Source organism: Pleurodeles waltl, chromosome 4_2 (genome assembly GCF_031143425.1).
Source record: "Pleurodeles waltl isolate 20211129_DDA chromosome 4_2, aPleWal1.hap1.20221129, whole genome shotgun sequence".
Lineage (NCBI taxonomy): Eukaryota > Metazoa > Chordata > Amphibia > Caudata > Salamandridae > Pleurodeles > Pleurodeles waltl.
This window is the reverse complement of record NC_090443.1, coordinates 204,655,145-204,683,007: the sequence shown is the minus strand read 5'-3', so window position 1 is coordinate 204,683,007 and position 27,863 is coordinate 204,655,145.

Below are 27,863 nucleotides of genomic sequence, written 5' to 3'. Positions count from 1 at the left end.
TTTCTCCAACTCCTGTGCAGTGAAGGCAGGGGCCCTTTCCCCAGACGCAGCAGCCATCGTCGCTTCCAGACCGAGGTCACAGCAGCACTAGCAGTGTAGGTCCTCTCCTGTCGAAGGTCAGGTATCTAGTGATTGAACAGATAGAAAATGGTGGTGAAGTCCGCGGCGGTGACGTCCGCGCCGGTGTGCATCATCACCGCCAGCGCACCTGTTCATTGGCTCCTGGGACCCATAGGGTCCAATGTTAACCAATGCAGCATTGCGCCGCGCTCTACGACCGCCTACTGCGACGGTGTCCAACGCCAGCGCAGTTACCCCACAGTTCCAATGTCCCAGTTCAGAGGTCAGGCAGCCGCCATTTCAGGGGCCCACATGGCTTCAATTACTACTGCGTCACACATACCGAGGCCTACACTCAAAACCTTTCCCGGATGGGTTAATTGTCTGTTGTAGTCTTGTGTGTGACTGTGGGTACATACCTGGAGGAATGCTGACAGTTTCTTCGCTGTTGTCCTTCTTAGGCACCGTCAGTTGGGAAATATTGGAAGATGGCAGAATCCGCCGGTGTACCGACCGCTGGTGGACCTGTTGACAATGGAAGAGCGACATGTCATCGTGACCTACCGGTTTGACCGTGCCACAATCCAGGAACTATGTACCCAGTTGGAGCCAGACCTGATGTCACCAATCCGCCATCCCACTGGAATCCCCCCCTGACGTGCAGGTGCTGTCAGTGCTCCATTTCCTAGCAAGTGGGTCTTTTCAGAAAAACAGTGGCCATGGCATCAGGGATGTCCCAGCCTATGTTTTCCAACGTGTTGTCCAGAGTGTTGTCTGCCCTGCTGAAACACATAAGGAGATACATAATTTTCCCTGAGGTGGCGGATTTGCCTACAGTGAAAGGTGACTTCTATGCCCTTGGACATATCCCCAACGTCATAGGTGCCATTGATGGGACCCATGTAGCTCTGGTCCCCCCGCAGGAATGAACAGGTGTACAGGAACAGGAAGAGTTATCATTCCATGAATGTCCAGATGGTCTGTTTGGCAGACCAGTGCATCTCGCAGGTAAATGCAATGTTCCCTGGCTCAGTGCATGACGCCTACATCCTGCGGAATAGCAGCATCCCTGATATGATGGGTGAACTCCAGAGGCACCGTGTATGGCTATTGGGGGACTCTGGTTACCCCAACCTGTCCTGGCTACTGACCCCAGTGAGGAATCCCAGGACCAGGGCAGAGGAACGCTACAATGAGGCCCATGGGCGGACTAGGAGGGTGATCGAGCGGACCTTCGGCCTCCTGAAGGCCAGGTTCAGGTGCCTCCATATGACAGGTGGGTCCCTATTCTACTCACCGAAGAAGGTGTGCGACATCATCATTGCCTGCTCCATGCTCCATAACTTGGCATTGCGACGCCAGGTGCCTTTTCTGCAGGAGGATGATCCAGATGACGGTGTTGTTGCAGCGGTTGAGCCTGTGGAGCCTGTGGACAGTGATGAGGATGAAGCTGATGAAGATGAAAACGACAACAGGGAGTCAGTCATACAGCAATATTTTCAATGAGACACAGGTGAGTACAATTTCATGTTTCACATTCTATTACATTTCACACGTCTACCTCTATCCTGTACGTACATTTCACTCCCTATTTGGTAACTGAGTTGTCCCCTTCCATTTCAGTTTCAGTAATGTGGTAACCTACGTGTCAACAGCTTGCACCCTTGAAAGGCTTGTGATGTGTGACATTGGTATGTTGACCTTCCAATGGGTAACCTTTTTTAACACTGTAATTGACAATACAAAGTTCACAATCATTGACTGACTCCAATATTATTGAGGTTTCAAGGGTGTTTATTGAAGTGCATAAAAATGTAGGGGGGTTGTGAAATGGGGAGAGGTCATGGTGGAAGAATGTCCATGGCAGAGTCCAGTCTATTAGTCTCACAGGTACATTGCACATCTGGCCATTGGAAGTGGAGCTGGGGCAGTTCCAAGCTGGACAGGGTAACAAAGTGGGACAGTGGGGGGACAATCAGGGTGGTCTTATTTCCTGGCGGGGGTCTTGCCATCTTGCTCTGTCCTGTTCCTGGATCTCAGGGCCCGCTTTCGTGGTGGTTGTCCGTCTGCAGGGGGTGGGGTGCTGGTGGGTTGGTCCTGTGGCGGGGCGTCCTGTCCACTAGCGCCGGCGGAGGTGGTGGGCATTTCATCGTCCTGGCTAGTGTCAGGGGCCCCTTGGAGTGCCTCAAGGTCTTTTGAATGTCCGTCAGCACCCCTACGATGGTGCCCAGGGCAGAGCCGATGGTCCTGAGCTCCTCCCTGAACCCCAAATACTGCTCCTCCTGCAGACGCAGGGTCTCCTGCAACTTGTCCAGGACCATTGCCATCGTCTCCTGGGAGTGGTGGTATGCTCCCATGATGGAGGATAGGGCCTCGTTGAGAGTAGGTTCCCTTGGCCTGTCCTCCCTCTGTCGCACAGCAGCCCTCCCAGTTCCCCGGTGTTCCTGTGCCTCCGTCCCCTGGGCCGTGTGCCCACTACCACTGCCCCCAGGTCCCTGTTGTTGTTGGGGTGGTGGGTTACCCTGGGTGCCCTGTAGTGGTGGACACACCGCTGATTGACCTGTCCTGGGTAGGGAGGTATGGGCCCGCTGGGTGGGTGCTGTGCTGGGGTTACCAGAGGGTGTAAGCTCGGTGTTGGGCTGTGGCTGGGCAAGGGGAACCGACTGTCCTGAGGCCCACGATGGTCCGGGCTGGTCATGAAGATCCAGTAGGGCAGAGCTGCTGTCGTCACTGTGGGCCTCTTCTGGGGGTGGAGTGGTGTTGTCTGGACCCTCTGGTGTGGTGACGTTCCTTCGGGTTCCTGCGGGGGTATAAATACATGATTATTGCATGTGTGTGTTTCATGGTGTGCAATGGTTGGGTGTGCGTGAACCCCAGTGCAGGCATTCCTGTGTGGGGACTTGTGTGGTGATGTTTGGGGGTTGTTGTGGGTATGTGCAGTGGGCATGCTTTAGTGATGGGTGTCCATGCTTAGTTGTGTCATGCAGGTCTTGGGGTTGGGATGGGTGGTTGGTGTTATGGGTAGATTAGTGAGGAGTTAGGGTGATAGGGGAGGGTTTGAGGGTGGGGGTGTGTGATAGCATGCAGGTAGGGTGGGGGATATGATAGTGAAGATTTGACTTGCCAGTGTCCGTTCCTCCAACGACTCCTGCGAGGCCCTCAGGATGCAGGATGGACAAAACTTGCTCCTCCCATGTTGTTAGTTGTGGGGGAGGAGGTGGGGGTCCGCCGCCAGTCCGCTGTACCGCGATGTGGTGCCTGGATACCGTGGAACGCACCTTACCCCGTAGGTCGTTCCACCTCTTTCTGATGTCCTCCCTATTTCTTGGGTGCTGTCCCACAACGTTGACCCTGTCGACTATTCTTTGCCATAGCTCCATCTTCCTGGCTATAGATGTGTACTGTACCTGTGAGCCAAATAGCTGTGGCTCTACTCTGATGATTTCCTCGATCATGACCCTGAGCTCCTCTTAGGAGAAGCGGGGGTGTCTTTGGCGTGACATGGGGTGGTGTGTGTGATGTGTGGGGTGGTGTATGTGTTGATGAGTGTGGTGAGTGTAGTGATATGTGGTGTTTTGTGCGTGGATGTTGTGTGGGTGATGGTGTAGTGTGCCTCTGTGTGATGGTGTTATCTATTCTGTGCTGTCTCTCTCTGGCCTTCGTCTCTAATTTGTGGTCGTAGGGGTTTGTGGGTGATGTGGGTGTGTGTTTTATATTGTGTTGGGTGTGTGGGAGTGGTGTGTGTATGTGTATCAGGTGTGTGTATTTGTAATTGTCCAATGTGGCGGTGTTTTGGAGGTGTGTGTGTATTTTGAGCGCGGCGGTGTGCCGCGGTTGAAAGACTGCCGCGTGGATTCGGGGGTTAATAGCATGGGCGTGTTTCTGTTGGCGTGGAGGTGGAGGATTTGTTTCCGCATATTTATCGCTGACCTTTGGTGTGGCGGACTTGTGTGGGTGTCTGAATTTCGGCGGAATCCGTGATGTGTGTCATAATAGCTGTGGCGGTCTCCCGCCGCCGCCGCGGTGTATTGGCGGTCTTCTGCACGGCGGTAAGTGCCTTTTACCGCCCATGTTGTAATGACCCCCAATATGTCTTAGAATATTTGGCTGTCTGCTGTGTTGTGCAAGGATAGCGCCTAACCCGACTGGACTAGTGTCAACCACAACTTCAATATGTAGCTTTGGATTAAAATATACCATTTCAGTAGTGTTTTCAGTAGCTTGTTTATTTCTCTTAACATTCTGCTCTCATTCATGTAACAAGTGAAATGAAACATTCTTTTTCGTTAGCTCTGTCAATGGTGCACTCACAGGAGCAAAGTCTTGTATATATTGTGAATGTTAACTGGCCATGCCAAGGAATGAACATACCATGGAAGCATTTTGTGAGGGACTGACAGTTGACAATGCTTGTACCTTAGCTGGATCAGGTGTCATGCCCCCATCAGAAAAGATTTTACCAAAGAACTTTAGCTTTGTCTTATTGAATTCACATTTCTCACATTTAGCGTTAAGCCGGCATCTACAAATAAACAAGTCTCTTGTGGTAACGCTTTGTCATGTTCCTTCTGTGTAGCTCCAAAAACCAATATGTCATTGCTACAGTTGAAAGCATTTACAACAGGTTGTATGATACGTCTAATGACATCTTGAAAAATCTTGGCAGCTGATGACACACCAAATCTTGGTCTTTTTGTATTGAAACAGACCACTATATGTAGAAAATGTTGTAATACACCTGCAATTCTCCTTAAGTTCCAACTGATGATATCCTTTACTTAAATGAAGACAGGAGAATACTTTCACACCGTTCAGTTGTGTTATCATATCAGAAATGTGTGGACCTGGATGTCCTTCTCTTTCAGTTGCCTTGTTCGCTTGACACATAGCCATGCAGATGCATTAATCTCTTTCATTGTCCTTTTTCGGCGCTACCACTATAGGAGAAACTCCTGATGTCAGATCAGTAGGGTGCTCAATTATTGCATGCTTAAGTAATGATTCAAGTTCCTTTTCAACACATTCTTGTAAAGGAAATGCAATTCTTCTGTGACTCTGAGCAAGAAGTCAAATATCTCCATTGATATGTAATGGTACTTTAATAGTCTTAAATTTTCCAAACCCATGAAACAGTGAAGGGAACTGACTTAATATTTTGTGATGAGCATTCATATTGTAATTCACAAATATCAGTCCCATATCAACAGTCATGCTGAAGCTAAGTAGACAAGCACTTGACACTGTACCTTGAAGTACTAAAATGGGTGCTTGCACTTTTGTTTTCACGTGTTTCCTAGTCACTACAAATGAACCTTTACTTTTCAGAGGCATCAATGCAGTCCATGTGTACACTTTTGGTTTCAATGGTGTCAGTCTTGGTGATGGAGATAGTTCATTACATTGGTCTTCAGGCATATTATTTATCGACACACTGCTGTCAATATTAAAAGGTATTGCACAAACATTTACTTTCAGTGTAGTCTTTGAACAATGTTTGAATGACTCGGGTGCTTTCTCATGTGGACACTTCTTTGACTAGTATTTCTCTTCACAGGCAGCCAGTCCAACATGTGCGCATTTCTAAGAGGTGAACATTGACATTGCGCAATCTTCTGATTCACTTTCACTCGATACTGATACTGACAAGCCTTTTGATGATGATTTAGATGACCATCTACTTCGTTTGGTGTCAATTTATCTCAGCTGGTGTTGTCGCTGGGCCTTGTTGACACACGTCGAATGTTACTTCTGGAACTTTCAGTTGGCCCTTTTGTCTTCTCTCCATTATGCACTTACATTTTCTTTCATCTTGCAGACTGTCAATAAATGGTTCTCTTTACCACAGCCTATGCATATCTGTCTGATGGAGGGACATGTACCTTTGTGTGGAAATGGCAACCCACATCAAAACACAGCTTCTTTTTCTGTGGAGACATCATCTTGTGTCCTTCAGTTTTGTGTACCTTCTAGCCTATCAAAAAATAATTACATGTCTCTATCCGAGCAGTCCACTCATCACCAATATTTTGCTATTAGTCGGTATCAAAAGGTTGTCGTGGTTCACGAAAGCACCAGAATTGTAACTGTTCACAGGACTGACTCACACTGACCCTTGATCTCTCTTCGGCTCCACCTGGTGGTCTTGGTGAATTGGTTCTCAGAGGAGCTTTCTTCATTATCAATTGCATCACACCAGCTGGAGTTGCGCTTTGACTGCACATGTGCCAACCTTCGATTCACCATTTTGAGGAAGGCACACATGGCACACACAAGCAGTTTGCTTAGACCACAGCAAACACTCTGGGAGAGCACTGTTTATCTTCAGGTTACTTATCCCCTATCTCGTCACCAGTTGTAGCATTCTCCTCAGCCTGGGTACCCGCCAATGAATACACCACTCACAGATCTATGTATTACATGTCTTCATTCTTCAGCGTGTCATCGCAAGCTCAACATTCTAAGCCTGCATTCACTTCACGCACATTCTAACACCTATGCCATCATGATACAGAGTCCTTCAAGCTCCAGAAAGGTTCCATTATACATACTCACAAGACAATACACCAACAATTGTATATTAGGTTTAGTGCCAACAAATAACCCCACTTCGAAGCATGGGTTAAAGGGAAATGTGTTTTTATTTCTCCTAACATATCCAACTTTGAATGTGTGCTGCACTGTACAGCACACATTCGAAGTTGGAAACGTTTTAAACCTCACCTAGGCATTGTAGCTTGTAGTGGAAGGGTACTATTCAAGTACAACATCTATGCTAGACATCACACACCAACCCTTGCACTATGGTGCAGAGATGTGTGTGTGGCTCTAGGCAATAGGATTCTGTGCCAGTGGTACAGAGAGAGCAAGATATGCCATATTTATGTATATATGGCACTTTCCTGCTTTCTCCCTGTCACGCAACGCAGCAACTTTGGGAACTTAGCTTCTTTCTGTGACTTCTTTTTTAATCTGGCCCTCAGTATCACTTTGTGGCACATGTACTCCTCCACAGAACCTTTGTATATAACATTGATGCCTTTGAAAGACGTTGAAAAAAGTCAGAGATGGAGTAAGATTTACTTGAGGAGAGAGAGTCCCAAAACAGAGGCTTGTTAGAGGGTCAAATGAGGGCATTTCAAGATAAGGACTTTCCCAACTCCAAAAAGATCTAGACTCTCATCCATATATTTAGTCTGCACAAGGAAAAATCCTTGAAAGTGAGCGGTGCTAAATGGGTCCACTGAAGATCCACCCCAGCCCTCAGAAAGCAACACATAGTTGGAAGGACAATGGAACAAACAGATGCACACAAAATCTGCAGCAGAAAGATGCAATCTTATATGCTGTCTGGACTGATGCTTCATGTATGTGCAGAACACATTATGTGTCAGCATTCTGACAATGAACAACATTTACAAGCAGAACATGACTCTCAAGGAGTCTGTAGGCACAGCAGCCTTCTTGGACATCTGGGTAAAACTTTCCTCCTAACCCATAGCATCTTTGCTAGTGCAATCAACATACAGGCCCTCATTACAACCCTGGCGGTAAATCCCGCTTACCGCCGTGCTGATGGGCGTCAAGATACCGTGGCTGCGGCAGAAATCCGCTACAGGTATTACGACTAACATCTCATAATCCACCACAATACAGACACCCACACAAGTCCACTACACCAAAGGTCAGTGATAAACTGGCGATAGCAAAACCTACACCGTCACGCCAACAGGAATACGCCCACAGTATCATGACCCACGAATCAACGCGGCAGTCTTTCAACCGCGGTAATCCATTGGCGGTACACACCGCTGCGCTCAAAATACACACACATTTACAAAACTCAAACACATTGGACAATTCAAAATACTCACACCTGATACTCATACACACACCACACACTCACACCACTGTAAAACACACACCCACATTACCCACAACCCCTTACAATGACTTTTTTGGAATAAGCAGAGAGAGAGAGAATAGCAAACACAACACCAGCATCCACAGGCACACAACACCATCATTCTTATGACATCCACGCACCTCAAAGAACACACACAAACACAACACTTCACACAGCACAACAAACATCACCTCACACATCACCCACACAACATTTTGGCACCTCAAAGACACCCCCGGGTTTCTGAGGAGGAGTTCAGGGTCATGGTGGAGGAAATCATCCGGGTAGAGCCACAGCTATTTGGATCACAGGTGCAGCAGACCTCCATTGCAAGGAAGATGGAGCTATGGTGGAGAACTGTTGACAGGGTGAACGCAGTGGGACAGCACCCAAGAACACGGGATGACATCAGGAAGAGGTGGAACGACCTACGGGGGAAGGTGCGTTCCTTGGTATCAAGACACCAGGTAGCCGTACAGAGGACTGGCGGTGGACCCCCACCTCCTCCCCCACAACTAACAACATGGGAGGAGCAAGTCTTGGTGACCATGCATCCTGAGGGCCTCGCAGGAGTAGCAGGAGGACTGGACTCCGGTAAGCCAAATATTTACTATTATATCCCCCCCACCCTACCTGCATGCCATCACAAACTACTACCCCTACCCTCACACCCATCACCCCAACACCTCACAGATACCCCACTATCACAACCCACACATCCCAAAACCAAGCCCTGCATGTACCACCAATGCATGGACAGCCATTACAGATCTGCATGGACACCCATCACCAAAGCATGTCCAGTAGAGAGACTCACCCAGGCTACAAAATCACCAATCACACAAGGGCTAAGGCAATAATGCAAGCACAGGAGTAGAGGGAAACTCACCCATTGCACAAGATGGCACACACAGATACAATAAAAATGCATTTACATCCCAACAGGACCCCTACCCAACGTCACCGGACAGGAGGTGCCAGCCATATCCAGTCCCCCCACAGAAGAGGCCCACAGTGACGACAGCAGCTCTGCACACCTAGATCAAGATGACTAGCCCAGCCCATCAGGGACCTCTGGACAGCCGGTTCCCCTGCCACAGTCACAAACCACCACTGAACCTCCCCCCTCAGGAAACACCACCACAGCACCCACCCAGCGGGCCCATGCCACTGTCCCTAGGACACGTCAATCAGCAGTGTGTCCACCACTACAGGGACCCCAGGCAAACCTACTAACCCAAGACAATCAGGGACCTGGGGTCAGTGGCAGTGGGCACACGGTTCAGGGGACAGAGGCACAGGACAACAGTGAAGCTGGGAAGACTGCTGTGCGACAGGGGGAGGACAGACCCAGGCTACCCACTCTCCACAAGGCACTCTCCAACATCATGGGAGCATACCACCATTCCCAGGAGACCATGGGCACAGTACTGGCCAAGTTTCAGGAGACCCAGCGGCTGCAGGAGGAACAGTACTGGGTTATCAGGGAGGACTTGAAGTCCATTAACACCACCCTGGTCACCATTGCAGGGGTGCTGGCAGACATGGCCAACACCATGAGGGAGACAGTGGCAAACCAAAGGGCCCCTGACACTAGCCTGAATGATAAACAGCCATCCACCTCCGCTGGCGCTAGTGGGCAGGAGGTCCAGCCACATCACCAACAGGCCACCAGAACTCCACCCCCTGCAGAAGGAGAACCACCCCCGCAAACAGTTCCTGCGATCCAGGCACAAGACGGAGAACATTGCCAAGATCCCCGTCAGGAAATGAGACTCCCCTGATTGTCACCCTTCTGTCCCACTATGTCATCCTGACCACCTTGAACTGCCATTACTCCACTTCCTATGACCCCTTGGACAATGCACCTGTGATACAAAGAGGCTGGATTCCACCATGGACATTCCTCCACCATCACCCCAGCCCATTGCACATACCCCTCCACTGAATAGCACTTAAAACAAAAACACCCTTGAATCACAAAACGATCTGGAGTCAGTCTGTACTTTCACAGGTGTGCTCTTACAACCTCTCTGACAAATATCAATGTCAATGTTCATTTGCACATACCAATGTATGACAGTCGTTGGGCAGCAGTAAATATAGCAGAAGGCAGGATGTGGTACCCAGATCTGTGAAAATTAGGGGCAAAGTGAAGTGTCAGGGTCCATACACAGAGGCAAAATGGCAGAATCATGCAATGTCCTACAGTAGTCTGATATGAGAGGAGCAGTGCCAGTCTCTTACCTGTGTCTCACTGGAAGTATTGCATGATGATTTTGTTTCTTTTGTCTATATCTTCTTGTTCTGCCTCCTCTTCTTCACTGTCCACAGGCTCCACAGCTGCCACAAGACCAACATCAGGCCCATCCTCCTGCAGAAAAGGCACCTGGCGTCGTAAAGCCAGGTTGTGCAACATACAGCATGCCACGATGATCTGGCACACCTTCTTTGGTGAGTAGTATAGGGAGCCACCTGTCAGATGGAGGCACCGGAACCTGGCCTTCAGGAGGCCGAAAGTCCGCTCTATAATCCTCCTAGTTCACCCATGTGCCTCATTGTAGCATGCCTCTGCTCTTGTCCTGGGATTCCTCACTGGGGTCAGTAGCCATGACAGGTTGGGGTAACCAGAGTAACCTGCAAATATCGAGGGGTATCTGTTAGACACACACCAACCCTTAGGGACTCTCCCATACCCAGACACCTATTCAAATTGTGTGGGGACCTTGGGCTCACCTATTAGCCACACACGGTGCCTCTGGAGTTGGCCCATCACATAAGGGATGCTGCTATTCCTCAAAATGTAAGCGTCATGCACTGAGCCAGGATACTTGGCATTCACATGGGAGATGTACTGGTCTGCCAAACACACCATCTGCACATTCATGGAATGGTAGCTTTTGCGGTTTCTGTACACCTGTTCATTCCTGCGGGGTGGGACAAATGCCACATGTGTACCATCAATGGCACCAATGATGTTGGGGATATGTCCCAGAGCATAGAGGTCACCTTTCACTGTGGGCAAATCCTCCACCTGGGGGAAAACGATGTAGCTGCGCATGTTTTTCAGCAGGGCAGACAACACTCTGGACAACACGTTAGAGAACATTGGCTGTGACATCCTTGATGCCCTGGCCACTGTTGTTTGAAAGGAACCACTGGCCAGGAAATGGAGCACTGACAGGACCTGCACTAGAGGGGGGATGCCTGTGGGATGGCGGATAGCTGACATCAGGTCTGGCTCCAACTGTGCACACAGTTCATGGATTGTGGCACGATCAAGTCTGTAGGTGATAATGATGTGTCTGTCTTCCATTGTCGACAGGTCCACCAGGTGTCTGTATACCGGAGGATGACGCCATCTCATCATCTGCCCCAGCGGATGTGCCCTATGGAGGAGAAGGGTGAGCAGAGGGTCATATACCACATAGGTTGCACAAGGGTGTTTTGCACTATTGTGATGTAATTGGTCTGTGGCGCTGTCTGTCCGTATTCCTGCCCAAAAGTGCTGTGACGCAGTTAGTTGCCCTGCCATGTGGCCCCCTGAAATGGGGGCTGCCTGACCTGTAAGGAGGGACAAGGGGAAATGAGGTAACAGCGCTGGCGTTGTGCAGCATCGCGGTAGGCGAGCGAAGACCGCGGCGCAATTAAGCATTGGTTATCATTGGGCTCTATGGATTCCAGGAGCCAATGGCGATGTAAGCCGGAGGTCACGGTACGCTCCGCCGCGGACGTGACCGCCATTTTCTGCTGTGACCTGAGTCTGGAAGCGACAATGGCTACAGTGTCTGGGGAAAGGGCCCCTGCCTTCACCGCAGAGGAGTTGGACAAGCTGGTGGCTGGGGTCCTCCCCCAGTACATGCTAATCTACGGTCCTCCAGACAAACAGGTGAGTACACTGTGAGCATGATGGATGGGACATGAATGTATGGAGTGGCGTGAATGGAAGATACATGTGGGGGGGCTGTGGCCAGCATGTGAGGATGGTCAGTGTATGTGTTTCAGGGCATGGTTGGGAAGTTGTGGCCAATGAGGAAGAATAACCGGACGGGGGAGTAAATCCATTCTTACTTTACCATTCCTCTAGGTCAGCACCCACCAGAAGAAGGGTATTTGGCGTGCCATCGCCAAGGAAGTGCGGACCCTGGGGGTCTACCATAGACAGAGCACCCACTGCCGCAAAAGATGGGAGGACCTGTGCCGCTGGAGCAAGAAGACGACGGAGGCCCAGCTGGCGATGGCCTCCTAACGTGGAAGGGGTGCCCGTTGCACCATGACCCCCCTGATGTACCGGATCCTGGCGGTGGCATATCCGGAGTTGGATGGGCGCTTGAGGGCATCACAGCAGCCACAAGGGGGTGAGTAAAGTCTCATTCAGCTGACCCTGCACGCTTTATGAGGTATCTGGGTAGGGGAAGTGGGCTGTGGGTTCCTCTAGGCCAGGGTGAACTTGCTAGGTAGGTCCCTTGTTAGGCAGGCTCTGTGGCACTCCAACCCCAATAGTGGTAGTGGCCATCTACACCTAGTCAGGCTCCTGTGGGTTCCAGGTGTGCAGCAAATGGGCTTAGGCACAGTCCCCCATGGCCAGGTGATTTTCCTAAGAACTGTTAGTGCACGGCCTAGTGCATAGGGCTACTTCCTGTGTGTTGTGTTCGCCAACGGTGGTGTTGTTGCTGGCATTGACCATGTGTCTCCTCTGTCTTTCCCCCCTTTTTGTATTGTCAACCTGTCCTTGTGTGCATTAGCATCATCTGGCAGAGGAGCAGTGGCACCGGAGCAGGAGGGAGCTGCAACCCACATGGCCCAGGAGGGTGAATGTACAGAGCCTGAAGGCACCAGCGGGACGGAGGGCGAGGGAAGCTCTACGACGGGGACAGGAGGAGATACCAGCGACAGCAACTCCTCCTCTGATGGGAGCTCCCTTGTGGTGCCGGGCAACTCTGTGCCCACTGCAACAAGAGATACAGCTGCCACCCCCTACCAGCACCGTCCTCCCAGCAGCCCCTCAGCGTGTTTCCTGTGCCCGCTCACCCAGGAGGGTGGGCATCTCTTTCGCCCCAGGCACCTCAGCCCCTGCCCCAGTCAGCCCTGATGCCCTCAGTGAGGAGACTATTGACCTCCTGAGATCCCTCACTGTTGGGCAGTCAACCATTTTGAATGCCATCCAGGGTGTCGAGAGGCATTTTCAACAAACAAATGCATACCTGGAGGGCATTCATTCTGGCATGGGGGCCCAACAGAGAGCATTTCAGGCTCTGGCCTCAGCACTCATGGCAGACGTTGTCCCTGTGTACAGCCTCCCCTCTCCAACTTCCACTACCCAGACCCAATCCCCTCTACCTCAGCCTATCCCAAGCACACCATCAGACCAGCATGCATACACATCAACACACAAAAGTGTCTCAGGCAAACATAAGCACCACACATCCCACAGGCACTCACACAAGCACCATACCCATGCAGACACACCAACATCCACTGCCTCCACTGTATCCCCCTCCTCCACGTCCTCCACCTCCCTCCCTGTCTCATCTGCACTCACACCTGCATGCACTACATCTTCAGCCACTACCTCCATCACCAGCACGCCCATCACCACACACCGCTCACGTGCAGTCACAACCCCCACTACCATGCACACGTCCCTTGTGTCCTCTCCCAGTGTGTCTGTGAGCCCTACTCCCAAATTACACAAACACAGGCACACACCCACTCAACAGCCATCCACCTCACAACAGCCTCCAGCCCATGCACCTTCACCCAAACTCAGCAGACGTACACCTTCTACAACCACTACCTCTTCCTACACTCCCAAACCCCCTCCATCTTCCCATCCCAGTGTGTCTAAAAGACGTTTCCTAGCTTCCACTGACCTCTTCCCTACACCTCCCCGTCCTTCCCCTCGGGCCAGGATGTTCAGATCCCAGCCCAGCACCTCAGCCACAAAATCCTCGAGCACTGTGGTCCCTGCAAGTCCAGGAAAAGCGAAGGTGGCACCCATCAGGGATGCCAGTGTGCCACCTAGTGAGGCCAATGACCACCCTATTCCGCCACCTGCCAAGGTAAAGAAGGGGCCCAAATGCCCAAGGGAAAAGCCGCCCCAACCACCCAGCAAGGCCTCTTCCAGAACCAAAGAGGACAGTGCCAAGGTCCCAAAAGTGACTGCCAAGGTGGGGAAGGGACACAAGGGCAAAGGGAAGTCAGCTCAGGGCACGGAGCCTCCGGGTGAGGGACTGGTGTCACCCCTTCTGCAAAACAGAACAGCAACCTGTACGGCAGTGGCCACCGCCGCAATGGCCGCCACCTGCACCGCCACCTGCACCGCCATCTGCACGTCTGCTGCCTCTACTACAGTCCCCAGCATCATCCCCAGTGGGCACCCTTCCGAGACTGCAGGAGATGGCCTGGTGTCTCCCTCCACAGGTGCTGACACCTGCACCTCCGGCAGCATCTCCGCCGCAGACACCGCCACAGCCCCCGCCACCTGCCCCACGATGTGCCCAGCCAGTGCCACCACAGCAGTCATCAGCAGCATCCCCAGTGGGCAGCTGTCCGAGGCTGCAGGAGATGCCCTGGTGTCTCCCTCCACAGGTGCTGACACTTGCACCACCGGCAGCATCTCTGCCGCAGACACCGCCTCAGCCACCGCCACCTGCCCTGCGACGTGCCCAGCCAGTGCCACCACCGCGGACATCAGCAGCATCCCAAGTGGGCAGCCATCTGAGGCTGCAGATGTCCTGGACCCTGCAGACCCTACGTGAGGCACCACAACCAGCATTGGCACTACCAGCAGTTGGCAGGCTAGGTCGCCGCAGGGTGGAGTGTGTCTCTGAATCCATGTAGTACCATGCTACCTGTTCCCTGAAAATCTCGTGGATCAGACACCCAGGTGAGGGAATGGGAACTGCCGTAGCCCAGGTGCAGCATCACTGGGCACCATGCCCCCTCCAGAACCAGTGGAGAAAAGCATCCACTACCCCAGTCCTTGGCAGGATGAAGCACTCTGGGCACCATGCCCCCTCCAGAACCAGTGGAGAACAGCCTCCACTACCCCAGTCCTTGGCAGGATGAAGCACTCTGAGCACCATGCCCCCTCCAGAACCAGTGGAGAAAAGCATCCGCTAGAGAGACTGTGGCTTTGCACTCCCCAGGACCAAGGAGTGGGCAAACCACCCACTTGAGAGACTGTGGGTTTGTACTGCCCAGGACCAAGTAGTGGGCAAACCACCGACTTGAGAGACTGTGGCTTGGTACTCCCCAGGACCAAGCGGTGGGCAACCCACCCACTTGTGAGACTGTGGCTTTGTACTCCCCAGGACCAAGCTGTGGGCAACCCACCCACTTGAGAGACTGTGGATTTGTACTCCTCAGGACCAAGCAGTGGGCAAACCACCCACCTGAGAGACTGTGGCTTTGTACTCCCCAGGATCAAGCAGTGGGCAAACCACCCACTAGAGAAACTGTGGCTTTGTACTCCCCAGGACCAAGCAGTGGGCAACCCACCCACTTGAGAGACTTGAGAGACTGTGGCTTTGCACTCCCCAGGAGCAAGCAATAGGCATGGAGCCCCTTCATGGAGCAGTGGCGTTGTCCCGTTCTCTGGCTGAGGTGCCCCCCTCCCCTTCCCCCTGAGGTGCCTGTGTTTTTTTTCGACCTGATGCCCCTGCAGTGTTCTCTCTGTTTTGAGGCAGGTGTTATGTGTGGGCTTCGCCCATGCTTTTTGGGACCACTGGTCCACGGACATTTAATGGAACAGTATACAGACTTGTGTACTTGCTGTAAATATTTGTATATACTGATCTTTTAAAGTTATCTTGGCCTATCTGGATTTTCGATGATTACACTTGTTATAATCATTTCATTTGGTCCTTGTGTTCTTCCAGGGGGTGACGGGGTGTATCTGTGATGTATTTGGATGTGTTTGTGTCTCTGTTGTTGTGGGTGAGGGGTGGGGGTGTTGCGTGTTGTTTGTGTGTGTCACACTCTTTTTCCTCCCCCCCTCCCCTGTGTGCTAGGAGCAGTACTCACCATGGTCGTCGCCGCTGTCTTTGATGTTCCTGGTAGAAGAGAAGGTAAACATTGGTAACACCTGTAACTTGGGCTCCATGGCGTCCTGGTTCCTCGTTGGGTGTCGAGAGGTGAATGGTTTCCGTTCCACAGACTGTTTCCGCCATTCTTTTGATGGCGCTGGTACCGCCCGGAAAAGCTGGAGGATTGGTGCCTTGTAATAGTGTGGGCGGTACATTGTCTTCCACCTGTCTGTTGGCAGTGACCACTGCGTGTTTGTTTCTACTGCCATGGAGGTCGGAATGTTAAAGTGGCTGTCTGTGTTGGGGGTTTCCGCCATGGTCGTGATTCCATATTTTTTACCGCCGGCCTGTTGGCAGTATTACCGCCCCTTTATCACTGACCGCAAGGGTTGTAATGAGTGTCACAATCTTTCTGCAGCGGGGACCTCAACACATGGATTTCAGTTTACATTGCTAAACACCAGTTGCTTCCTTGCATTATTTTGAAGGAGAATGGAAACACAAGGATGTATTTCTGTAAATTGTGTTGTTGATTGAAACAAACAAACTATTTGAAAGAAAATATGAACTCATGTGAAACTGAGTCTGTTGCTTTTTACTAGAAGGCAACATGTGAAGAAAAGGAAGGACTACCATGCCAAGAATATGTGGTCATGTTATAAATAACTTTTAAAGTGTAACAGATCTATTGTGTTTACACAATTTGGTACATATAGACAAGCAGAATACATAACAATTAACTTACAGTGCCAGCAGTCAAGTAGCAACTATAACTCATGTTCCACAAACAGTGCATAGTGACAAAATTAGAGATAGTTATTCTGTTCACAGGGAAAAGTGTTAAGTGAATATATATTTAGGGTATTCATTATTTGTATGTTTCGTTTCAGGAATTACAGGTTCCAAATCAAAGAACAGAAAGTTGGCTACACAGAGATACTGCAGTGTTACAACTGAACAAAGAAAGTTCTTGGTAAATTAATAAAGATCTCTCCTGCTGAAAGTCTCTGCCGTCCCTTAGCCACTGCACTAGTCAACAGGGTAATAAGTATTACCTTACACAGCAAACGGGGGAGAAGCAGGGACAAGAGAGACACCCAGGACAGGCACTCACTCTCCAAAACTTTGTCTGTTTCAAAGGACTGTACAACCTTGCCTTTATGGTATGAATCTTGTGTAGATCTGACCAGTAGTTCCAGCAGTGGATGACACTATGACCACCCTGGAGCAGACCAGAAACCTGGCGAAGGCCCCAGGCTGCTGCTGGACACACACAGGCGAGACTCTACAAGAAACGAGGATTAACACACATACAACCATGAGGACAAACAAAGGACAGCACTAATGAAGAAACTGGGGGAACTGAAAAGGGCAAAATAACAAATAGTGAGGTATGTCAAAATGAGTGCAAACTATAGCGAATATCAGAAAAGCCAATGGAACCACATAACTCGTTTCCAGATACTGAGCCGAGGTTTCAGGAAGTTTAAATAGAGCTCTACCTACCCTGACCTGAAAATGAACTTGGGAAGTGAGCGAGACTGCATCCCTAAGAGTTAGTGGTCCAGTGCTCCCTTCACACATCCTTCAGTGCTTCCAGCCCTCCTTGTCTGTTGCCTGATTCCTGACACTGTTTGCCTTTAGGTATCGAAAACTGCCTGTAACATCACTCACCCGTAAGAGTGGTGAGTCATAGTGGTGGAGTCCAGGGTTCTATCTTTTCTCAATTTTTACCAATGGCCCGCGTGGTGGAGTCCGGTGTTCTCTCTTTTCTCAATTGTTAGCACGGGCCTGCATATTCTAGTGCATGTGGACTTCGTTTAGGCGGTGGTAGACAGAAGAGTGTTTCTCTCTTTTTGCAGTATGAGGTTAGTGCATCATGGCAGCTTCTTGGGTCCCTGTGACTACAAATATGAGACCTTTCACGAAACTGTAGGTTGATACGATCATATTTTGCTGGCTTGAGATGCGTTGGGCCGCTGAACAGCGTACCACCTTATAAACCCATTAGAAGAGAAGGATTAACTAGAAATTAAGCTTTGTTGCTTTCCAGCTTGAAATGGCTCAGGATGGTGGTCTGTAAATAAGCTGCTGGGTTAAAAGGCTTAATTTGTCTCATACAGTGAAGAGTAAATGAGTTTATATAATCTGCATTTTTGTGATATATAATCTGCATTTTAGTGATATATCACCAAGCACTGGCCAGGTACTATTGTTTCCCTACTCGACTACAGGTCATATGCAAAGCTGCCTTTGTTACTGACAGAGCAGTCAATAAGCAAGCGCTCACTTGTATCTCGAAGCTTTCAGCTATATGAAGCCGAGCATCACGTTCATTCCTTTCATACTGGATTGGTGGTAGTCCCAAAGTGTAGTTAACACACAAGTGGCCTTCTCAGTGCAGGCAGATACTTTCTAGAATGTGTTGCCAACCTACCGCAGACTACAAAAGTACCGTTTGTCAATTTACATGGAAATGAAAAACCCATCCATTCCAGTTCATTAACACATTGCGAGAATTCTGGATTGTGCAGTGTTAGGTAGCATATTAGATTTGGAAGTCAGGACTTGAAGGGCATCTCTGGTGATTGAACACATAGCATGAGACATTAGCATAACATAAGTTATATATGCCAGGAAAAAAACAAGGGAATTGTGACTGGATAAATATAAATAATACCTAAAACCGGTACCCCATCAGAGAGGAAAAATATACTCTTCTGTGAAGACAGCAAACATATACAGTTCCATGACGAAACTAAATTCAACTGGGATTTTCCCAGAACTACTTCAGCTGTTGCTGAAAAAGGCACATAGCCAGTAGAAATAGTTTTTAAATTGTCAACAGGATGTTTCAAGTGAGATAGTGACGAATGACAATATTGTGCCTCAGATTTTAACATATGGTGTCTTTTATCAGTACTTTTAGTGGCGCAGCGTATTTTGCGTGCAATTGCAATAAAACATTATGGCCCACAATTTCCAAAGGTAGTGAGGATAATTGTGCAATGCAACACAGCTGTGTGCTGAGCATTTGAGCACACTGCCGGATTCATTTCGTCCTGCATTCAGGAGCCCAAGTGCAAAACTTCAGTGAATGTGAGCCAATATTTTCCTACGGCATTTAAGACATTGCTGTAAACCAGGCTGGCCAGTGTTTTTTTGATTCTTTATCATAAGAAAAAAATGTTCTTCATAATATGAATTTTTTTTAGGTAATAGCTTCCACAAGTTATCTTTCGGGAGGGAAAAGAGACAGATCAAAGAATTTGAAGTGCAATTTAGTTGTTATAAAAGACATGTTCCCTTTTTTTTCCAGCGCAAGTGGTCATAGAAACTGAGCTAAAATATTCTAGGTGCATCTGTGATTGAGGTGGAAAGCGTCTTACAATCTGGATCACATTTGATGCTATCGACGTCACCAGTCCCAAATGAGAATCCTGTTTCATTGCAACTTAGTGGACCCAGGAACTATCTAGATTACTTACAGAGAACCCACATCAGAAATGCCTTTCTACTTTGCTGTCAAATTATATGCGTCAAATATTTGTGCAGAAGGTCAAAACGGAGAAAGCCCTGAGCTCAGATGTTATTCCCAGGGATGTATCGCTCTTTGATCAGCTGCTGCAATGAATAGTCGACTGTCGGACATAATTAAAATCATTGAAGAAGTGAGAGGGGATTGCGTAACAGCCTTTCTCTTTTTAATGTGTACGGGAACAAGATCCCCTTAAGACGACTGATTCTGAAACTGTATTTGAAACCATCAGGTATACCTTTCCAGATCTCCCCCTCAATATCAATTCCTGATGATATTGTGGTCTTCTGCAGTAGCTGTGCCAAAGAGGAATCCAAGCATAGCAGTCAGACCAATGATGTTGGTGAACTAATTATGTAGACTTCAAACACAACAAAAAGGTCAGTTCTTGGAATTATTTCTGATTATGCATATCATTGCTTGTCAGAAACATTGGACTTTGTGCCTGGAATGCCCATATTCTAATTTGGCCAGTTATGTGCAATTTACTAAGCCGTTCAGCCTTTAAATTCCTCTTATGACAGTGGAAACTCTACTGGTTGGATCAGGGGTAAACCAAAAGACCCTGCAGCACAGGTGGACCCCTGCCCCCAGGACCTCCTTTCTGCCTAAAGCTATGAATATTTTTAATATTTGTAATATATATTATTGCCTGCAAGGTGGCCGGTCACAGCAATATCTCCTGTTCTCTGGTGGATTCCTTCTTCTTAAATCTAGCCTCCAAGCTGTTCGCAATTACACACTAGCTTTTACCATAATTGTGCTGCTCCTACACAGCGGTTGATCGAGGCGAAACCTCTTGGCTTCTGGTGGACCTTAATAATATTAGCTCTAGCTTCCTAGCCAAGCATAATTGCACACAGACATCTACTGGACACACCTTAAATATTCCCAAAGCAGCTGATTCCTTGATCTAGTCCATGAGCCGAGCCAAATTTCACACCGGTATCTTCCTTCTTGACTGGCCTCTCTGCTACCATTGGTAGTACCCTTGCCCCTGGGCACCTTTTCGGCATAGTGGTTCTTACATTCCATTTATTCTTGTTTACTATTGAGTAAAACTCCTCAGCTATCAATTGTAATGTCTAGAGGATGACACCGACATGCGCACTTACCCTATGAAATGTATAAAGTAATGAACATAAGGGCAGGATTGTTGCTGTAGATTTATTTGTGACTCACAGATTTCTTTGATTTACATCATACGTTATTGCCTTTTGTTTTTGTTTATTTACTTTTGTATCCTCTGTGTTTTGTGCCTCCACCCACTGATTTGATTTATTTGTTAAATAAATGTGATGATTTTAATTAGGCTAATGACATTGGGTCTGTGCGTAATTGATTCTCACAGTAAGAACTTATAAATGTGTGTTATAGGGACCCTTGTTCCTTCACAATATATTGGCAATATATATGCATCTCAATGGCCCCACACCACATTCTGCAGAGTGGCCCTTTTGTTTTGCGTTACACCCCCAGGTTTGGACCATATTCTATTGTTGCTTTATTAAAGAGGTAGAAAAGTGGGTGTTCCCAAGGCTGATGCCATTTAAAATGTTGGGAATATTAGGAGTATTCCTGAATATTCCAATGCATTTTGACACGCAAAGGGAACAAGTACATTTAACTACAAAAAACTGTTGCATTAAGTGTTCATTTAAAGTGTAAAGGTGACAACACAATAGTGCGACGCTGCCCCAAAATTGGCAGCGCCGTGCTCCGCCTTTTTCATGAGGCAGGCATGCACCGTATTTAATTGAATAAGGCGCACCCCTGTGCTGTCCCCTGCGCTGACTCTAAATTGAGCTACCTAGCTCCAAAGCAGGCTTGCACCATCGTGCAAGGATGTCTGCATTGAGGGGTTTAATTCTTTATGTGTGGAAAAGTGTCACTTCCTGCAGATAAACAATCACTAACGGCAATTTGGCACTTCTGTGTGTGCTGCAGAACAGAAGTGCCAAAGCGTCATTTTGAAATGATTGTTTATGTGCAGGAAGGGACACATTCCAGCACATAAATAATAATTCATGGTATCTTGCTCTTTCAATGCGTGCTGCAGAATGCCGCATACATACAAAAAGCAAAAAACACCTTCAGAAAACCCACCACACACCACCACACCCAACAGCTACCACGCCGCTGCTGGGGCAAGGTCACCGAGGACCAACTGACTACCTCCCTCGCCCTGAGACCACCCACCGACCCCACCGACCCAGACACCGCCACGACCAACCTCACACAGTGGATCAACGACTGCGCCAACATGCTCGCCCCTCTCAAGACCCCTACAACCAACCACACCAACAAGAAAGCCACCTGGTTCACCGAGGACCTCCGGATCTCCAAGCGCACCTGTCGGAAGCTGGAGAAGAAATGGCTCCACGGCCGAACACCAGACAACCACACAGCCCTCAAGAGCGCCACCCACAGACACCACCAACTCATCAGGACCGCCAAGAAGGCCGCCTTCAAGGACCGCCTAGCCAACAATGCACACAACACCAAAGAGCTCTTCAGCATCGTGAAAGAACTCTCCAACCCCCGCTCCATCACCAACTACATCCCGCCATCTCAAGACCTGTGCGACTCCCTGGCCACCTTCTTCCACCGCAAGATCACCGACATCTACGACAGCCTCAACCCCGACCCCCCCGCACCCACCACCGAGTCCACCACCCGTGCGACTACCACTCGCACCAGTCACCTGACCGTCCGGTCCAGCGTCAGCGACGAAGACACCATCAAAACCCTGAACTCCATCCACTCTGGATCCCCATCGGACCCCTGCCCTCACCACATCTTCAACAAAGCCAGCGCAGCCATCGCGCCCCACCTCCGGAAAACAATCAACTGTTCCTTCGAGACAGCAACCTTCCCAGAAAGCTGGAAGCACGCCAAGATCAACGCCATTCTGAAGAAGCCCAAGGCGGACCCCAAGGACCTCAAGAACTTCCGGCCCATCTCCCTACTCCCTTTCCCGACAAAAGTGACCAAGAAGATTGTCAACAAACAGCTGACCCGCTACCTCGAAGTTAACAACATCCTGGACCCTTCCCAATCCGGTTTTCGCAGTAACCACAGCACCGAGACCGCCCTCATCGCCGCCACTGACGACATCCGGACCCTGATGGACAAAGGAGAAACAGCCGCCCTCATCCTTCTGCACCTATCAGCAGCCTTTGACACGGTCTGCCACCGCACTCTATCAGCACCCCTCCATGACGCCGGTATCCAAGAGAAGGCTCTGGCCTGGACCACATCCTTCCTCTCCGGCAGAACCCAGAGCGTCCGCCTCCCACCCTTCCGCTCCAAAACCACCGAGATCATCTACGGCGTCCCACAGGGATCCTCCCTCAGCCCGATACTGTTCAATATCTACATCCTCGCCCACGTCGCACGACAACACAACCTCAACATCATCTCCTACGCCGACGACACCCAGCTGATCATATCCCTCACCGAAGATCCCCACACCGCCAAAGCTAACCTCCACCGAGGAATGAAGGCCGTAGCCGACTGGATGAAGGACAGCAGACTGACTCTGAACTCAGACAAGACATAGGTCCTCATTCTTGGACCCACCCCATCAGCCTGGGATGACTCTTGGTGGCCCACGTCACTAGGCACAGCCCCGGAACCCACGGACCACGCACGCAACCTGGGGGTCATCCTCGACTCGACTCTCTCCATGACCAGGCAAGTCAACGCCGTCTCCGCGTCCTGCTTCAACACCCTCCGTATGCTCCCCAGGATCTTCAAATGGATCCCCCTCGACACGAGAAAAACGTTACCCAGGCCCTCATCACCAACAGACTCGACTACGGGAACGCCCTCTACTCAGGAACTACAAACAAGCTCCTGACACGACTCCAACGCATCCAGAACGCCTCGGCCCGACTCATCCTCTAATTCCTCCGCCGCAGCCACATCACACTCCACCTGAGAGGCCTGCACTGGCTCCCCGTCAACAAAAGGATCACCTTCAAGTTCCTGATCCACTCACAAAGCACTGCACAACACCGGACCCACCTACCTCAACAACCAACTCAGCTTCCACACCCCCACCCGAAGCCTCCGCTCAGCCAACCTCGCCCTCGCCACAGTCCCCCACATCCGAAAAACCTCCGCCGGCGGCAGATCCATCTCCTACCTCGCCGCCAAGACCTGGAACACTCTCCCCACCATCCTACGACAGACCCAGGACCTGCTGGCCTTCAGAAGACTCCTCAAGACCTGGCTCTTCGACCAGTAGCACCCCCCCTCTCCAGCGCCTTGAGACCCTCGCGGGTATGTAGCGCGCTTTACAAATGCCGTGATTGATTGATTGACTGAGGAGAAATAAAAGTATTCCTCCTTGTAGCGCCTTGCTAACGCCACCCCTGGGGTGGCGTTAGATTTTGGTGCTGCCTAAGGTTTACGAAAACTCATAAATCTGAGGCAGCATCAAAATGCAATGGGTGTTGCTGTGGCACGCCCACAGCAACACCCATTGCACACCCCTTCCACGCAAAGGGCTGTGTGTGAAGGGGTCGTATATACAAGGTGGCACTACTTTGTAAATACGTCGCAGAGCATGGTGCCCCCAGAGCGACACAAAAAGTGATGCTCCGGTGCTGCCAGGGGCTCATAAATATGCCCCAGGTCATTTCAGGAGTCGTGTGGGTAGGGAAATTTCTCCATATGTAAAAATGTAACAATGTTTAATGACAGAACATAGAAGGGGCAGTAAAATGTGCAATTGTATTTTTACTCAGTTAAACTTTTAAACTAGTACAATTAAGCCAATAGAAAAGATGCAGCGGTAAGGTTAGCATAACGGGTACATGTCTGGAAATCTAGCAGATTTCCTTTTGTCTAGCTTGAACCTTTTATGAGATCTGAAAACTAAATAAATTCATGAATATCTTAGGATTAATTCAATTACTTTTATATTTATATATGTGTTTCGAAATGGCCCTAAGACTGTACATTTTGATTTCAAAATAATGCAATATATAGTAATGAAGGAAGGGCATATTAGCAAGTAGCCCGATGGCAGGCAACACTCTAACGTGAGCCATTCAACTACAGTCTAAAGATACATAACTTGGAACAGTTGTTTAGAAAATCACTTCATGAAAAAGAACTCAGGCGGCATTTTTTGTGCCATGGTTCTATTTGGTAAAGTGTTTCGTATTTTCAAATAATATGCTATTTTGTTATATTTGTTTTTGTGGTTGTCAGAGCTAACATGAAACACGAAAAAAATACATGAAGCAGGGAGGTTTGCAGGTGCAAAACAGGACTGACTGCAGTAGACAGAAACAAAGCAAACCAAAGCAATATGAAACATGGTGCTAAATAGACTCAAGGCCTACATGATGCGATGTATTTCTGTCCTCTCCCTCTGCGATGATGCACAAATTGCTACCACGCACTAATGCAGGCCCCTCTGCATTGTAGGGATGTTTGTTTTTGTGCAGGAAGGGACACCTTCCTGCACAAAAACAATCAATGGAGACGATTCCCTCCATCTATGTGTGCTGTAGGATGCAGCACACATAGAAAGAGGAACAAACAGTGAGAAATAAAGCTATTTCTCCCAGTAGCATCATTCTTATGGAACCCCTGCAGTGGAATAGGTTTTTGAAGCATTCCCAGCTTCACAAAACCTTGTAAACCTGGGAATGCTTCAAGATCCATGGATGTTGCATGGGAACACCCACGCAACACCCCTGGAAATGCCTCTGTGATGCAAAGTAAGGCAACACAGTGATTTGCTCTGCATTGCCTTACTCTTTATCTGTAAGGGCATGAAAAGCCATGCTAAAGTGGCTTTGCATATCCTTGTATATATGGGTCAGAGGCCTTCGCCGCAAGTGCATCACAAAAAGTGGTGCACTGGGGGTGCAGGCCGCTTGTAAATAAGGTCCTCAGTTTCTCCCATAGTTCTGGGCTGAAAGAAATCTTGAGCAGTTTGAAGAGCTATAGCCACACTATTTTACCATTTTAGGCAGTGGTAGATAGTTACTTGTGTTACAGCTAATTTCTAATTAGCATTGTGTATACCTATTAACATGGACATTTTTCAATTAAAATGCTAATGCTGTGATATACAGAGCTATGTTTTCCTGGCATAGGACAAACTGGGCCTCATTTAGGCCTCAACTCCGTCTTGATTTTCTATGCCTGCTTTATATTATTAATTGCATTTATATTTCTCATTGGTAGCTGACACATCAAAATGTGCAGTTTGTTTTGTGGTGACATGTTGTTCGCGAAGAAGAAGCCAGAGGAAGTCTTTAGATACTTTTCAAAGCTCTTCTTGCTCATGCATGATGTAGCAGAAATTTTAGTTGTCCTTCCTGTCACAGTGATCATCTTTCAATGAAAGTTCATGCATTATATTAATCAAACTTCTAATAGTTTGATTGTAAAGTGATGCACTGAGAAGGCATATTAGTGTGCATTCAGTCTAGACTATCAAAACCCATGTGGTATAGAGATTGAGCTTTATGTTTGGAGAATTCATTTGTCACTATGTTATATTTTAGAGTATGAACTAATAGTCTGTGTTAAAACTATATCAAATTTCTAATGAGAAGTGTTTTAAAATTGTATATAAAAACAGAGACATGCAGTTCTGCTCCACATTAAAAGAAATGTATTGAAGTTATTTTGTTTAAAGTTACTGTACCATGAATGCTAATGAAGGTTTATTAATGCTGAATTCATAGTTTGCTTATTGAAATTTGTTTTATTTGCATCATTTAATGTGACGTTTAATTAATGTACTTGCATTAGCCTACGTGAGGCCTGTTAGATCCTGTATTCATAATTGTGAAGAAAATGTCTAGTGATCTTGCTAATGCGAACCTTTCTTCCAGATTTCGCTCCCATGTGAATGGTAGCTTGGTCACAGATGTCTATTGTTGTACGCCTAGTTAGTCTGGGAAGTCGTCCTTGAGGATGGAACATTTAGGACTGTGGACTGGCAACATATACAATTGTTGCAATCTTGCATGGAAGGGTACAGATGTACACCGTTCTCAAGAACAACCTGAGAATCCACACCAATGTTTCAAGTTTGAGTTGCATGCTCACATTTTATTGGCTGTTACTCCTTCAAAGTATTGTGTATCAATGAACTGATGAATCATTTTGCCCTATGAACTTTAACATACCGTTCCCCAGCTGGACCGAGATCAGAACACTTTTACCATGCTGCTTGCTAAACCTCTTGAATTCTGAGAGGTAGTGTCCTCTCTGCCCTTGCCTCAGTGAAATGCTTTACTGAGACAGAGAGATTTTTCCACTGACCCAAAGAAGAAGTCTCCGACTGAGCTCCAGAGATGCTGACGCCTTCCCTTTTCACTTACTTTTTGCCCACTTTAGTTAGTGACCTGTTGCCCAAGATTTCCTTTTACCAAATTACCAAGTTACAACGCTTGTCTTCTGTACATCAGGTATTCCACTGATGTACTGTATTGTATTTGTAGAGTGCCTAGTTCTGCTAATATTAGTTCGCCTGAACTTATTTTGTCGCCTTGGCCAACCCTTGCTGATATTGTATCTTTATAAATTTGTCTTGAAAGTTGTCTACGTGACTTTAGAGTAGCATATGGGGATACCTTTACTCATCATTCAAAAAGTGACAGTTGTCCCACCCCCTCTGAAGTGACGTAACATCCGTTACCGGGACTTCCGGTACCCCTAAGAGCCCGCCCCGGAACTGACGTAGGTGTAGGTGAATCACGTGGGTTGTGACATGGTGTGATCATGTGTTAGTCACGTGCCCTGATGCTGGCCCTGGTGTATAGGTCTATGTGTTGTGTAAAATGGCAGCTGTGCAGGTGTGTGCCGCATTTCTGTGCCTAAGAGGACAAGTCTGGGTATGTTCATGGCATCATGGTGGATGGGCTGCAGTGTGCCTCCTCAGAGGGAGGTGCAGTGGAACTACAGAACGCCAACCCACGCTCGCTGAGCGTTGCATAACAGCCACTGAGCTGACATAGGTTTAGGAGGAGGGTCTGATGTGGATGCTCAAAGTGTCCTGCTCGCGCTTTACATTAAATTTGGCATTGAGCATTGAAAACGTATTCCATATTCTGGGGTATTGGATTTCTGTTAGGGCTACCTCCCAATCACCTTTCAGGTCTGCAGGGTTAGCTAGTTTCACTGTATAATTAGAAATGCGATTGTCGAGGAACATGTCCTTTGAGGCATTGGACGCAGAGTGATATAAAATGGCGCTGTATCCATCTTGGTGTCTACAACAGGACCCCGTCGTACTCACACAACCTGCATGGAACTGGCCAACACCCAACTGTTATATTTCTCAGGCCACCCCCGC